Raw genomic sequence first — 14,440 nt, 5'->3', positions numbered from 1 at the left:
TTCTTCAAGATCACTCATGGCTCTATTTGGCTCTCGTTCCTGTCTGATTCAAAGCTCTCTACCCTTGTATTCACTATGCAGATAGGGCTTTCCTGTTTCAGAACCTGGAACAAGGCTATCTTGTGGTATTTGTTTTCCTGTAGGTTTTTTTTATAGATCTTTATTTTTTAAGGCAATGTAAAACTTTTTGTATAGGGGTTTAATTATATTGATGTGCTCAGTAATTCTTGCCAATATCCATTTTTATTTACTTCTCTCCCTCCTTTCTTGTCAAAGCTGACATGCCCAAAATTCACAAAATTTTCGTGAACAGTAATTTTTCTCCAATATTCATCCATTTTGCTTAAGTTCTGAAGAGTTCCTGAGGCCCCATGAAAAGTATATCTTGAAACATAATAATTACAGTGTGGGATTTTTTTAAATTTTTTTCATTACAAAAGTACTTAGATCTAATCTAATGAATTGTAATGAGAGCAAAGTTTCTCTTTTCAAAGCAGTACTCAACGGCTCAGGGTTTCTATGTTAACCTCTGTTAGCGAATATTCTTTTTTTTACGCAATTAGTGAACTACCCCCGAATTTTATTACATGATACACAGTCGACATAGTCTCAAAATTACACTATTTAAATTTGTAATATTTTTATAACGATTTGATTCTTGTTTTCCTCGTAAATATAATTTAAAGTTTTTATAGTTCTAAGATTATATTTATTAATAATTAAATTAAAAAAAAAGAACTTCAATAAAAAAATAAAAACTATTTTTGGAAAAAAATTTCCAAAAATAAAAAAAAAGTACTCATTAACTTGGATGAAATTGAGTGTAAAATAGACAGAATAACAGCATATGCTATATTAGTAGCAACACGTATATCTTAAATTTAAAAAAAAAGTAAAAGAATGATTTAAAAGCGAACAAATAATTCAAATTCACCAAACCATTATTACAATTGCAAAATTAAGAAATCTTTTCATGTGTACAAATTTTAAAGAGCAAAAAGTTGCATTTATTCTGAAGTATGGTTCAGGAGAAGTATGAAATTGACGACTATGAAATCTTTTTTTAAACAGATATGAAGCAATTTTATAAAAAATGGGGGGACAGCAAATCCAATTTAACTAATAAAGGATTATAATTAGTTCACTTTTGTTACATGTCGAAAATGCTTACGATGTATATCTCAAAAAATGATCCTCGTTCCCGCCTTTTCCTAAGGCTCTACAAAAATCCTATTCTAACAATCGTAAGAAAATCTGTTTTTGGAAAAATACACAAAGTATTCGAAGTTACCATACACCAAGTTTTATTTAATTCCAATTGCTTATATATATGTATATGTACATTAACAAATTTTAATATGTATTATAAATTAAAATTATTTTCCATTTCATAAAAGTATATTTAAAATAAAAAAACAAGAATATCTCGTAAAACGAAAGTTAAAGAACTTTTGAATCCATTTGGTATTTTAAACATATATATATATATAAACAAATATACATTCAATGATTTTTTTTTACTTTTGGTATGTTTTTTTTTTGCTTTTTCTATATGCATTGTTTAAATGGAAACATATATTCGAAACATAATATTAAAATCTTTTTTTAATTAACAAATAACATTGTTGATTAAAATTTCTTTATATTTGCAAAGATATATATTATGTATATAAAATATTTTAGTTAATAGGTTGATTTTGTTGGAGTATCGGGCAAAGAGTCAAAGTAGAACTAGAAAATCATACTCTTGAAAATCCAAGGACAACGATACAGATAATTGGGAATGGTTCTTAGGATAATAACAGATCGTTCTACTTTGCTTGTTGCTCTCCCAAAAATCAGCCAAGAATCATGTGATATATGTGATAATATGGGATCTCCTTCCTCTTAGAAATTGTATGATAAATTAATTAAGCAAATTCTGATAGAATGTTTCCTGTAAAAAAATCAAATAGAAAAGTAATGTAACAAAGCTTATCGTTTCAAATTATATAAAAAGAAACGGGTTTCTCCTCAAGTACAAAGGAATAAGGCATTTGGACCATCAACTCCCTTTTTCATAGCTCTGGAGTTAATAATAAAAAATAAAAAAAACGTTACTACCTCAGTGGAAAAGCTGGTAACCAAACAGTTGGACAGATTAGGTCTCCCGAGGGTTGAATTTGATGTAAAAATACTATTTAAAAACCGTTTTATTTCATGAAACTAACAATGACTACGCCACAGAATCAATACCTCATCAATTTATACAAATTAGTCGAATAACGATGATGAGAGTATGAACTGCACATTCAATAGCGGGAAAAAGAAACATCAGCACATATTTTCTACGAGTGTAGTAGGTTAAGTACTTTGGTAAATTAAAAGAAAAACTACAAGTCTTGACGTGCGAAACTGATTGGGTAGTGGCCAACGATCCAATCTTCCATAGGGGTTTTAAGGTAGAGGCCATCATCAGTAAAGTGTAGATTATAATATATTCCTGCAGATGTAACAAGAAACCCATCCCAACTAATTTGGAAGGTGTAAAGGAGAAAGAACTTGACGTTTTAGCTAATTTTACCGACAATGTTTGTTAAATTGGACATTTAGGCGCTTTTATTGAAAAAATAAAATAAAAAATGCTGTCATTTTAGTGTCGTTTTCCTTGTTATTATTTTTTCTCCATGTCAAATATGTGTAAGGATTGTGTTAGGTTCAATTAGAATGTTTGTTTGTTTTTCTTTGTCAGAATTAATAGTAAACGTATGCCTTTGTGCTTTAAAAAAAAAAAAGGAGTACACATATTTATGCATTAGAGTGTGTTTTACGAAACCAATTTTTACTAATCCAAAATCCGTTTCCACCATGAGTTGAGGTTTAGTATAGGTAAGAAGGTCCTGTAATATTTTATTCCTGCAGCAAAAATTCCAAGGGCTACTTCTGGTCAACACTTCCGGTTAGTTGTAAAACTTCTTCAAAAATTATGTTACATGCACAATATTTTTTTTTGTATCGTAATATGAGTGTAAAAACATTTTTTATTTTTTAGAGGATAAAAATATTATTTTCATAAATTATAAATGTATTGTAACCAATTTAAATATCTATTTTCATGCCATCAAAATCCAATTGGCTAAAAAAACACGGATTCATACTTTTTAACTAGTTCTTTTAAAATTTTATTTACAAGGTGTTGTCATGCGACTTCACAATTTTGATGTAGTCCCCTGTAGGAACCCAAGCAATCAAATTTATAACAATAAAAAAATATATTAGAAAAATAATAAAATGGATGTCAAAATGGGACCCATAAATTTAAGGACTTAAACCTTACTGTCTATAAATTCTTTTCATTGAATTGCCTTCTTTATATTATATATTAAATATATATGGCCCTAAAATATATATTTAAAATATGTTACTAAACCGTTATATAATCTTATTTACTTGTTGTAAATAAAAATAAACTATTATTATGGAAATAATAAGAAATTTTTCTTTCATTAGTCAGCTTTACTGATCCCCAATCAATCAAAAATAGAGCTCGAAAAATCTGCACCTTTTTAAAGATTTTTAGTATATAATACTTTGATTTAATTGAAATATTTATCATTGGCATCAAGTAGTATTTAATAGAAGTATTCAGTCATTATCTGCATACACATTATTGAGTTTTATCAAGGTTTATGAGAAATTTGTACATTTAATGAAGTACAAAAATCAATTTTGTGCCCCCAAAATGGAGTCAGCTTTAATCATATTGCAATTTATAATGTAGGAACAAATGCACTTTTATGGATTTGTTGAACTATGTATTTTTAAAAAATGCTACTTATGTTTTATTATTAAATGTTATGTGTAAGAGAATCAAATCAAATATTTATGTAATTATTTTTCCCCATATTTTTAAAATATTACTTCTCTAAAATATAAACCAATCAAGATTAAGTATAAAGACTATGATTACAAATAATTATGTTTTATCTTCAGAAGTAATTTTATTCCACGAATTATACTAATCAAAATCACATAAGAAATTCCAAAATAAAATTTAGCATTATTCGTAAAAATCACATAAATCATAGGCGCAGTACAAATTTATCAACTATTTTCTTAATAGAGGTTTTAAGTAATGTGTATCTTGCCTTGTATAAGTGAAATCGGTTTACAATGGATGACGTAAGAAAGATAAAATTCCTTACTTTAAACACTTTTCTAACGGTTTTGTGTTTTGTTTTTTTGACGTAGTATTGTATGAATGCATTTCAAAAATGGATACCAGAAATAAGAAAATACGCCATATCGATTTTCTTCGAACAAAGCGAAAACACAAGCCAAGGGGCTGAAAATGTTTATACTGTTAATTACTCTTATACTTTCATAGCAAACCAATTGCAATTTTGGTTTCGTTGATTCCGTTCCAGAAATTATGATTTCAAAGTTGCATCATGCTCTGGAAGTCCAATTGTCGAAAATATGAATAAAGTAATGGAAATCGTAAAGTGCGACCATAATATAATAAAATAAAAGATCATGTCTATCTTTTTATCACACCTTACATTATAATTTGCCGAAGATAATGCCTAATTGATATTAAAAAAATAGTCTTAGCTTACATTCAAAGATGAAAACAAATATTCATTTAAAAATACAACCAATTTTCAGTTATGATAGATACTTGAATTTAAAACAGAATTTCCTTTGGAACACTTTGCAAATGTTTTATGTTTTTTTGCTGTTTTAACCAATACATCAATTTATTAAAATGTTCTTAATCAAATAGAGCTTAAAATATATTTAAAGAAAAGGTTTTGGTTAATTCATTATCATTATAAATAAGTTGAGTCTTGGGAAGGCTTGAAATATGTTCTGACCCTCCTCACTTTGAATAAAGGAGAAGGGGTGCTTTGTTCCCGTGGTGCCTACCCAAATATTTTATATGGTCACTGCAGATCTTTTTATAAAACAGTGACACAAATACGAGCATTAAGCGGTTTCTTCTCTCATTTTTGTTGCTAGTACATCCAAACCATAAAAAATATTTAAAAGAAAGAAACAACTAACAGTGACTACCATTAGCAAACCAATCTTTAATTGATATAACACAAATATGATATAGTTATTTATAAAGTTGATTCGGACAATTTAAAAAAAACAATTACTTAATAACAAAATAAGGTTATAATATCGAATATAATATAAAACTTTAGTCAATTACTAATTTTCCAGAGCTCACCACTTTGCTGGTCAAACCTTAATTCGAATGAATTTTTTGTATTATGAATGAATGAGTTGTACTATACAGAGGATATGCGAAATGATAAATACTTTCTTTACATTTCAACGTCTCCTATTGAAGGTCATGACATAAATATGAAGCAATTGAACCGTATTTTATTGGCTTCTTTTTTTCAAGTATGGTATTTACATATAAAATTTGCAATTATTTTAGGATAGTTTATTTCATATTATCTCCGCTTCGTTTATTTCCATTCAAATTCTAACGTTAATATTTTTTGGAGGATTTTCAACCACCTAAAACAAAAATATTTCTCCTTAAAATATATTTCTGATTAGGGATGTGTTTTTGATATTTTGTAAAGCCGGATAGACAAGGGTAATTGAAATTCGAACTCAGGCAGAACAAGTAATTTTCCCAGTTAATTTATTACCCGCGTGTAATTTGTAGCTACATATGCCTTACAGCCAAGACTATACCAATTTATGTGATAATATTTTTATCAATAATTGGCGCCATTTTCATAAAATTACTTCCAACTCCCCACTTTTGAATGGTGCCTAGTGCTCCTGGTGATGAGTGAGAGTGTAAACACAAAAGATTGTGCGTTCCATGTATAGAATATTCCTTTAGCTCAGTCATCAGTAATGCCTGAGTATTTTAATTTAAAGGGGGAGTAAAAAAATGTGATGAGAATAAGAAAACACAAACGCTTGCTTAAAAACTACTTGTTTCTAAAAATTCTCAAGGAAAGTAATGAGGGATTATACATCCTTACATTTTTAAGGATTGCAAGACCTATATGGAATGATAAAAGTGAGTAGGGTTGATCTTCAAAGAGAAAACATTTTTTAGAAGCTTTTCAAATATTTTTAAAGGGAGAACGATTAATACTTATAATTACTCATGAGTCAGTAGATTTGGAAAAACAATATACCTGTTTGTACATTTATACTTTATATAATCCAGATTCGCTATAATACGATTTTTAACTTCAATGCAATTTTTGTAATAAAATCCAACTTTAAAATGCAAAAAAAAAAAGAAAAGAAGAATGTTAGTTCGTAGCACCAAAAATAGTTTCAAACAGTCCAGTATATCTGGGCTTCTACAAATCCAACAATGCATTTCCCATTATCGAGTCTCTGCTATCAAATGCAGATCTTTAAATATTCTTTTATTTCCTACCAGAGCTATAAAAATAAATTTAAAATCCATAAATATGTATTGGAATATTGAGACTTTTGGTCAGTACAGTATAAATAAGGTATTATATATAAAAAGTGATGGCCACAGCCAACTTTCATCATCTGTTAAGCTAGTAGCATATAATTATGTTCAATGCATTGTTTTATTCTGACTGGAATTAACCCTTTTTTAGAATTGTAAATGATAAGAATTTACCCGTGTGTGAAATGATTTGTAGTTTGCAATTTAAAAAGGGTTTACAATTTGCAAAGATATTATCAAGAATATTATTTAATGATTGAGCTTATGATAACGAGAATTGAACATTGAGGATTTTTTGGGAAGTTCAAATTTCCGATTGGACACAAAGTATCATTGAGGATGAACATCGGGATAGTTCCTACCTATGAATTTGTTAGAAACGGGGCGGGCTTTGTGTGTATTTCCTTCGTTTCTCTAGCAGTAAAATCTACTTTCAAGAATGATCTTTTTTTGAACATTCTTACAATTGTAAGAGTTACAATGCCAATTTTCGGCTTCTTGTCAGGGCAGGATTTTTACATCTCCAGTTTTTCTCTTAAAAAAAGTTACTTTGAAGAATGAAGAAATTGTTTAAAATGTGTCGCAAATAATATCAAGTCCTCTAACGAATGGAACATTAGCATCCAAATCCAAGTCATGTCTTGAGTTTTTGATTTTGATACTTCAAAATATGTATTTGAGCATATGTTTTCTGGATATTTTTGTTATATTGCTCAAATTGGAATAGGTATTTTGAAAAATATGTGAGGGTTGATAGTGAGATTACAAATGTGTATTTGAATGTGAAAATGTCATTCATTCAATACCTTGGTATGAAAAATAATAATACTTTGATTGTAAGGATTCTTTTGTACATATTTTGAACCTGCATAATATATTTGTCTGCATGTAAACATGCGTGCTTCTAAAAGCCTTTCGAATAATTGTGAATATGCTGTTTTTTATTTATTTCCCATTTGTATATTTTTCTGCAAAATTTTCACAAGATATATACATAAAGATACAAACAGGGATATTTTTGCATAAAAACATCTCAAACCAAGATTATTATAAGCAAAATAAATATTCATATCTTGTGTATTGAAGATCCCCTTGAAAAAACAACAACAACGAACAAAACCAAAAACAGATACAAAACATATGTTACCCTATTCTACTCGTACATAAAAAAAATGTCTGTCATCAGGTCACTTCTATATTCTATATTGTTATTGGTATTTGAATCAAGTTAATGTATCTAGGACATTCAGAGTTATAGTCTGGATTTGTGTCATTTTCGTGGACTCGGACTTCATATGGACTCGCTACCATGGGAACATGGACTTGACTTGAACTGGGTACAAGAATGTATGGTATTTGGCTGGACTCGAAACCAATAGGACTCGGAACTACTTTAATTTCCCAGATGGAGTTGTACTAATTAAATATCAGTATACCTTATAGTACTACAATTATACCATCTCACCTGAGAATGATCATTCAAGTCCATCTATATTAATAAAGTGAAGTTGGTCTTTCTGCCTCGTTGAATATATGACAATAAATCACTGAGTTCATTGTCTTTAGTGTTCCATGATGTATATCATAAATGCATTTTGTGTATATAACAAGAACACTGTTTCTGTTATTGGTCTATTATTAATATCATATGTTGAGATGTGCGTATATGTTGAGATTTGAATAAAATATAGTCACTGGTATGTTAAAATGAATTTTGTCGAGTGCTCAGTTGACTGAGCACTCTTAAGACTAAAAAACTCTTCAGGCATTACAGGGTATATTAATTTTTTTCTCAAAAAGTTATTATTATTATTCCGAAACACGTCATAAGAATTGATGTAAGTATTATTATATTGAGTTACTGGGTGTGAAAGTACTTATGAAAAATAAAGAGTAACACTGAGGATTGTTAAGGGAGGTATCTTCTATTTGATCAGATAAACGATCTGTGTTTTAGTCTTCAACCAACGTCTAATTACTCTGGACAATGCCGGGTACTGCTGATAGTATACAATAAGTATATTTCCTTCTCTAGGAAGGACAAAGTATCAAATCTACGCACATTAAGTTGGACAGAATTATTTTTCATGTTGTCCATTGAGCTTCGTCGATTTGTCGATACTTTGTGATACATTTAATATTCTAAGGAAATAATTATGCATGTACTAAATGTTTTCTGATTACTTCTTGTTCGAGGGATCCGGGACTAATAAATGCACTATCCATGGCGTTATTTTAAATTCGATTGACAGCAAAATTAAATATTAAATGTATAATTTGTTTAATATAGCGTTGATAAACAAATAAGCTTTGCTTTAATAATAAAGAAGGTAACTGCCTAACAAATCCTGAGGTTGACTCTCTGTTTTTCATGAACACACTAAAAGGTAGATGCCCACTCAACACTTAGACGTTCTCTCTTCAAGAATAAAAAAAATATTATGACAACTTGAGAAAATAAAAGATTTTATGAGCCAGGGATGCCTTTAGTTCGTTGCTAAACCTCATATAAAGTCATAATATTTTTCTTTAATTTGATATAAAGTACCTATCTTTCAGTCACTCACTGACTCACTTTCCTGTTATATGATTTTGGAGGGAGAAAATGAATTATTGCTATAAAGAGAAGACCCTTCAGTAATTAAAATAGCTTTAATACAAAGAAAATATTGTAAATATATTTAAATTAATATATATTTATTTAATCATGCATTAAAAAAAAACCCACCAATGATAGGTGAGAGTGCTTCTTTATGAGGGAGATATTAACACAACGACGATCCATTAAATAATGAATAAAAAGAAAAAAGAGCACACACAACAACCGTTTTTCCCTTTCTAATCTTTTGAAGTAGTTTTTTTCATTACAAACTAATCAACTCTAGCTAGGACATATCCTTTTTTCTATAGGTTGCAATCAAAATTGTACTCGAGGCTGGAATTGGACTCGGAACCAAATGGGGATGGAATTCACTTGGATATAAAACCAAGTGGACTCGGAACCATATAAATTCAGAAGTGCAGTAACTTGGCCTTTAAACTCTTAGTAGATTTTTGAGTAGCTCTCATCAATAAACATACGTATTTTTTTTTTCGTTAACTGTTCCTTTAATTGGTCAGATTTCCAGTATTACAACTAATTCACCTCATTAATGAATATTCTTTGAAGTCAATAGAGTGGCAGAGTATCGAACCTACGTACATAAAGTTGAAGATAATAATTTATCTATTAGGAGAATTTTCATTAGTCTGGACTTTAGTATTTTTTCACATACTTATTATGTGCAAGATACAACTTAACCAATTATAGGATTCAGTGACAATCAAGAACTACATTGTCTATAAGCAAAAATGCATCATGCATTAGACTTAAATCAATTCTGCAAAAATTAACGTAAGACAATTAAACATACCTTGTTGGAAATACATGTCTCGATACTTTTCTTTTTACGTCATATAATTTTTTGTAAACAAAGTCAGTTTTTTTATTTCATTTATAAAACGTAGAGATCTTGATTTGGACCAGACGGGAGTTCTTGATTGTAAGGAGGCAAGATTGTGGAAGTGAACAGGTTCAAATTCAGGTTTCAGTCAAATTCCCAAACATCTATCCACAACCTTTAAAAAAACACAACGTTAGTGCAGGGAAGATCCAGAATGCCGTGAAATACATGGCCCTCAATAGCTACGTCCACCATAAACACCAGAAAAAGGCACTATAGATTGTATATCCTGTAATTATATTACGTCTACTTTTAGAGCGAGAATCATAGAATAGTTGCAAGCTTTTTCGACTTCTTCGATTTTGTTGATGTTTCTGAAGCCACTTCCACTATTTCCGAAGAAGACTCTTCTTGAAACGGATTGACAGTATCTATTTACGAGGACTGTGTCCCCCATTGAATCAGAAGATTAGCTTCACATATAGAATCCATACTTTCCTCTCTTATAACTTGTTATTGCTTGTACTATTCTCACAAGATGGCATTACTCTTTCCAATGGAGGGTTCCATTAGATCCTTCCTTCTTCATAAATGCTCTCAGTTATTTCAACAAATTACCGCAACAGTTCTCTTCTTCCTTCACCTTTCCCCACCACGTATTCTGAAACAATCTTTTCGTAATTTTTATCAGGATTAATGCTAGTTGCTACAATTATAGTTTTATTTTGGATCATATTTGTTGCAAAGTGTCCTGTCTTATAACATTTAGAAGAGGTAATATGTTCCCCCACAATAAGTTATTCTAGTTTGAAACTCTTAATGGGTATGAAACCATGTGTTTTATAGATTAAAGTAGCCTTTATCATGAAATTCCATTTCCTCACATCTTTAAGTCTCTCGTCTTAGAAGCAACAAATCCTACAGGGTACAACTATCTCTCCAAATTCATTGATGACATCTTCAATATCATTGATTGTAACATCCTCATGTGGAAAATGTATGAAAATACTTTTATTGTATATAATTGGATTTCCATTTCTGTCCTTACACTGAGCCTTTAGACATCTAACAGCACCTTTAAAGTCCCTTTATATTATTTTATCCTTATCAAATAACGAATTCAAAAAATGTTATTCTGTTAGGAAACTGGTCACCTATTAAAGACTTCAGGTCCATAATAAACCTTCTTTTTATTGGCTTTAGATGCCAAGTAATTTTCAGAGATGTATATAGTTATGTCGAACTGTATTGCCAACTCAAAAAATACTCGTATTTTCATTAGTATTAAAGCAATGTTATTATCTCAGTATCTAAGCCTGGAATTATATATTTCACATAAGAATGGGTGATCCAAAAAAGGCCTTCAAGGTAATGGAACTCGCAAAATTTTAAAGAAAAACTCCCGTTTGTCTTCAAATATATACAGAATATTTTTAACATAATCACAAATGCTTTAGTCTTAGTTAAATTAATTTTCAAGCCAAGATGAACTAAATATACAAATGGTATTAAATGGCACTTACCTGATTATCAACACATAATAGAATTGAACAGGAAAAAGTTGCCTCGAATACAGGGCTGCGAAATACGTATTAAATTCCCCTTCTCTGCATTACAATTTATTGATTCTATAGTGTCTTCATTATAAGTAAACGCCCAAAAGGAATCACAAATGCATTCTAATTTGTAAACACAGTCATGTTAATAATTATATTTTCACATTTATGTTCTGTGATTAATCAATGCAAACTATTTTCATACCAAAAATAATAATAAATAAATGATTAATTATTGGTTTTTTTCTTGACCAACAAGACTTATGAATATTTCAATTTCATAGAAATAAGAAAATGAAATTATTGAAATAAATGCGACATATATATATATACGTTCACTAAAACAAATATACACTAAAGTTCAATCAAATGGATTGAATAAACAAAAATTAATGTATGATACTATAATAAAATAAAAACTTTTAAAAAATATTAAATTGTTGATAAGTTAGTTCATAAAAAGACTGTCTTTTTAAAATATGTAACTGAAGTTTCAATACAGATAACCCAGGCCGATATCAAATTCCAAATAATTACGCATTGCAAACAAAATAGGATGATCCTTTGTCGATGGTACGTTAATAATCTTCTCCTTTTTTCTAGAGTGGAAGTCTAAGAAATCATCTTTCTTCAAGTTATAAGCAAATTATTCTATTAAAAGTTTGCCAAAGGGAGTATATATTGGAGAGAGAGTTTTGTATTTAAAAAAGAAAATGATCCTTCATAGCGTCCTTGATCCGACAAAAGCCACATTTACATTTTTATTTTTTTCTGTAACAAAAATTTTGCACTAAGTTCTAGATTACTTTAACCATTTTTGTGATGAAGATAGTAGGGAATATTTTATTAGAACACTCAAGCTTTTCCTTAATGGGTAATCTTATTGGTGGGAGGATTTCCATTTTGGCTATGTGGATGTCTGATATCGTTCTTTTTGGATTTCATTCCGATCTTGATCTTGAAGATTTTTGTTTCTTTTGTAGAAATTGATAATAATAATGACTTTTGGGATATTCTCTTTTGGCTAAGGGGCTGCTTCAGTATTAAGTATTGAATGTACTTGAGGTCGTCTCCTTATAATGTATGATCTTCTTTACTTTGACTGATTGTAAATACCGTCATCATCTGGAGCTTTAATTTTTCTGTTTTGAATAAATTTATTAGAAGAACTCGTTTTTATTTCTAAGATCTGGTATCCGATATAATGTTTTTTAGTGAATAAGTGGATCTTTTGTGATTAGTTTTTCGGGAGAATCTTTTATAGTCTTGTACTTTATGATTATCAACATTGATTGGTTCCAATATTTTTGAAAATAATCAGACTGCATTTGAATCAATATTGATTTCCACTCAGGGGCTAGATGCTTAAGGTAGAAAGAGAGTGATTGAAAAAAAAAAGATGGAGGGATAGACAATAGGAAGATAAAAAGTGTTTAGTTCATTATCTTTATATAATGAAAATCCCTAATTCATCACTTGAGTCATCTTGAAGACACTCAAGCAAGTAATTATAGATTCACCAATGAATAAAGACAGATATTATTTTTAAAAAACAAACTCTATCAAATTCTTTTACAAAAAAAAAAAAAATTGCAAAATCCTAAATAATTAATTATGATAAAAGTTCCTTCACCCTCTCCCTATTTTTTTAAGTTTGAATATTAGATGGACAGGAAAGAAGAGAAAGAAAGTCATTACAAGGAAGAGAAAGGAAGCAAAAAAGAGGCTGCGTGATTAAAAAAGTTCAAATATGTTGCGTAATTTATAAACTTTATTTTTCATCATGTTAGATATCTATAAATAAATTTTTACTCGCTGTATTATTTTTCATGAAGGTTTTTCTTTTTAAAAAATAAGTTTTTCCCATGTATTTAGATACTTTTCCGTGGATTTCCTTATATTTACTCCACTATTGATGGATATATCCATCAATAGCATGCCTCAAAGTACTATTATATAAGAAAAGTAAATTTTTGTTGATGCAGAGTGATCTATTAAAAATCTAAACACTTTGAATTTTCCAATTCAACAAAGTATAACTTATTAATAAGATATAATAATATAATATGAATAATATTAATACAATAAATAGATGTGTGTCTGAGCTCTCCTAATAATCAATATAGCCACCCTTAGTGGTTATGATGCTTACAGGCGGCGGAAGAAGTTCTGGCACCTGCTGCAATAGTAGTGCTACGTCCCAGTGCTGGGTAATAGTGGTTTTGAGGTCTTCGGTGGACACTGTAGGCCTTTCCCTCTAGATGCACCCATAATTTAGAACTAAGTGTTCAGATTTTAATGGAACACCCAGTATACATGTACATATTTATCAGTTGGAAAAACTAAATATATAAGAAATAACGCATTTTCTCTGTATTATATTTTTAGGGTCTTTCTAATATTATCCAACTCAAGAAACAATGAAATTGATTATATATGTATGTATAACTAACTCATAAAATAACGCCATAAAAAGTGTTTGTTATTATATCGGTGTTGGAGAATGCTTTTAATGGGAGCTGGGATTTATGAGTGTTTTTATTGTCAGATTTTAAGTATATGTTTGCTTATATGTAGTTTTGAGGCATTAAACTCTCCATGCCCGTAGATTAATAACCATATAACGCCATAGGTATCATGTTTGATAGATTCACATTGGAATCCTCGATTTCATTAATTATATTTTGTTATTTTAAAAATATATATTACCTTTTTGGGTATGTACTACACCACATTTTACATCTCTGCAACAATGTGCATAAAGAAAATTGATATAGAAGGAAGACTAACTAAATTTGCTGTAAATGAATTAATTTATTTGTTTTTATAGACGAATTACGTATCAAGTATACAAATTTCATCCTTCATTCATTCATTCATTTGGAGAGCACGAACTAATATACGGCTTCTTACCGGACAGCCAAAATGTGGCTTCGAGGATATCATACAATACAATGGCAAAGTTTCAGACGATGAATCCCTGTTGCATC

General features: G+C 29.5%; 1 protein-coding gene across 1 annotated transcript in view; it reads right to left on the bottom strand.

The window, feature by feature from the left end:
- The window catches only part of LOC121129164 (dystrophin), a 371,133-nt gene that overhangs the window by 252,172 nt on the left and 104,521 nt on the right, over nt 1-14,440 (bottom strand). The gene's annotated exons all lie outside the window — the stretch shown is intronic.

The sequence above is a fragment of the Lepeophtheirus salmonis genome, chromosome 14 (assembly GCF_016086655.4).
Source record: "Lepeophtheirus salmonis chromosome 14, UVic_Lsal_1.4, whole genome shotgun sequence".
Taxonomy (NCBI): Eukaryota; Metazoa; Arthropoda; class Copepoda; order Siphonostomatoida; family Caligidae; genus Lepeophtheirus; species Lepeophtheirus salmonis.
The sequence above is the reverse complement of the archived record's forward strand: the minus strand, read 5'-3'. Positions and strand labels throughout refer to the sequence as shown.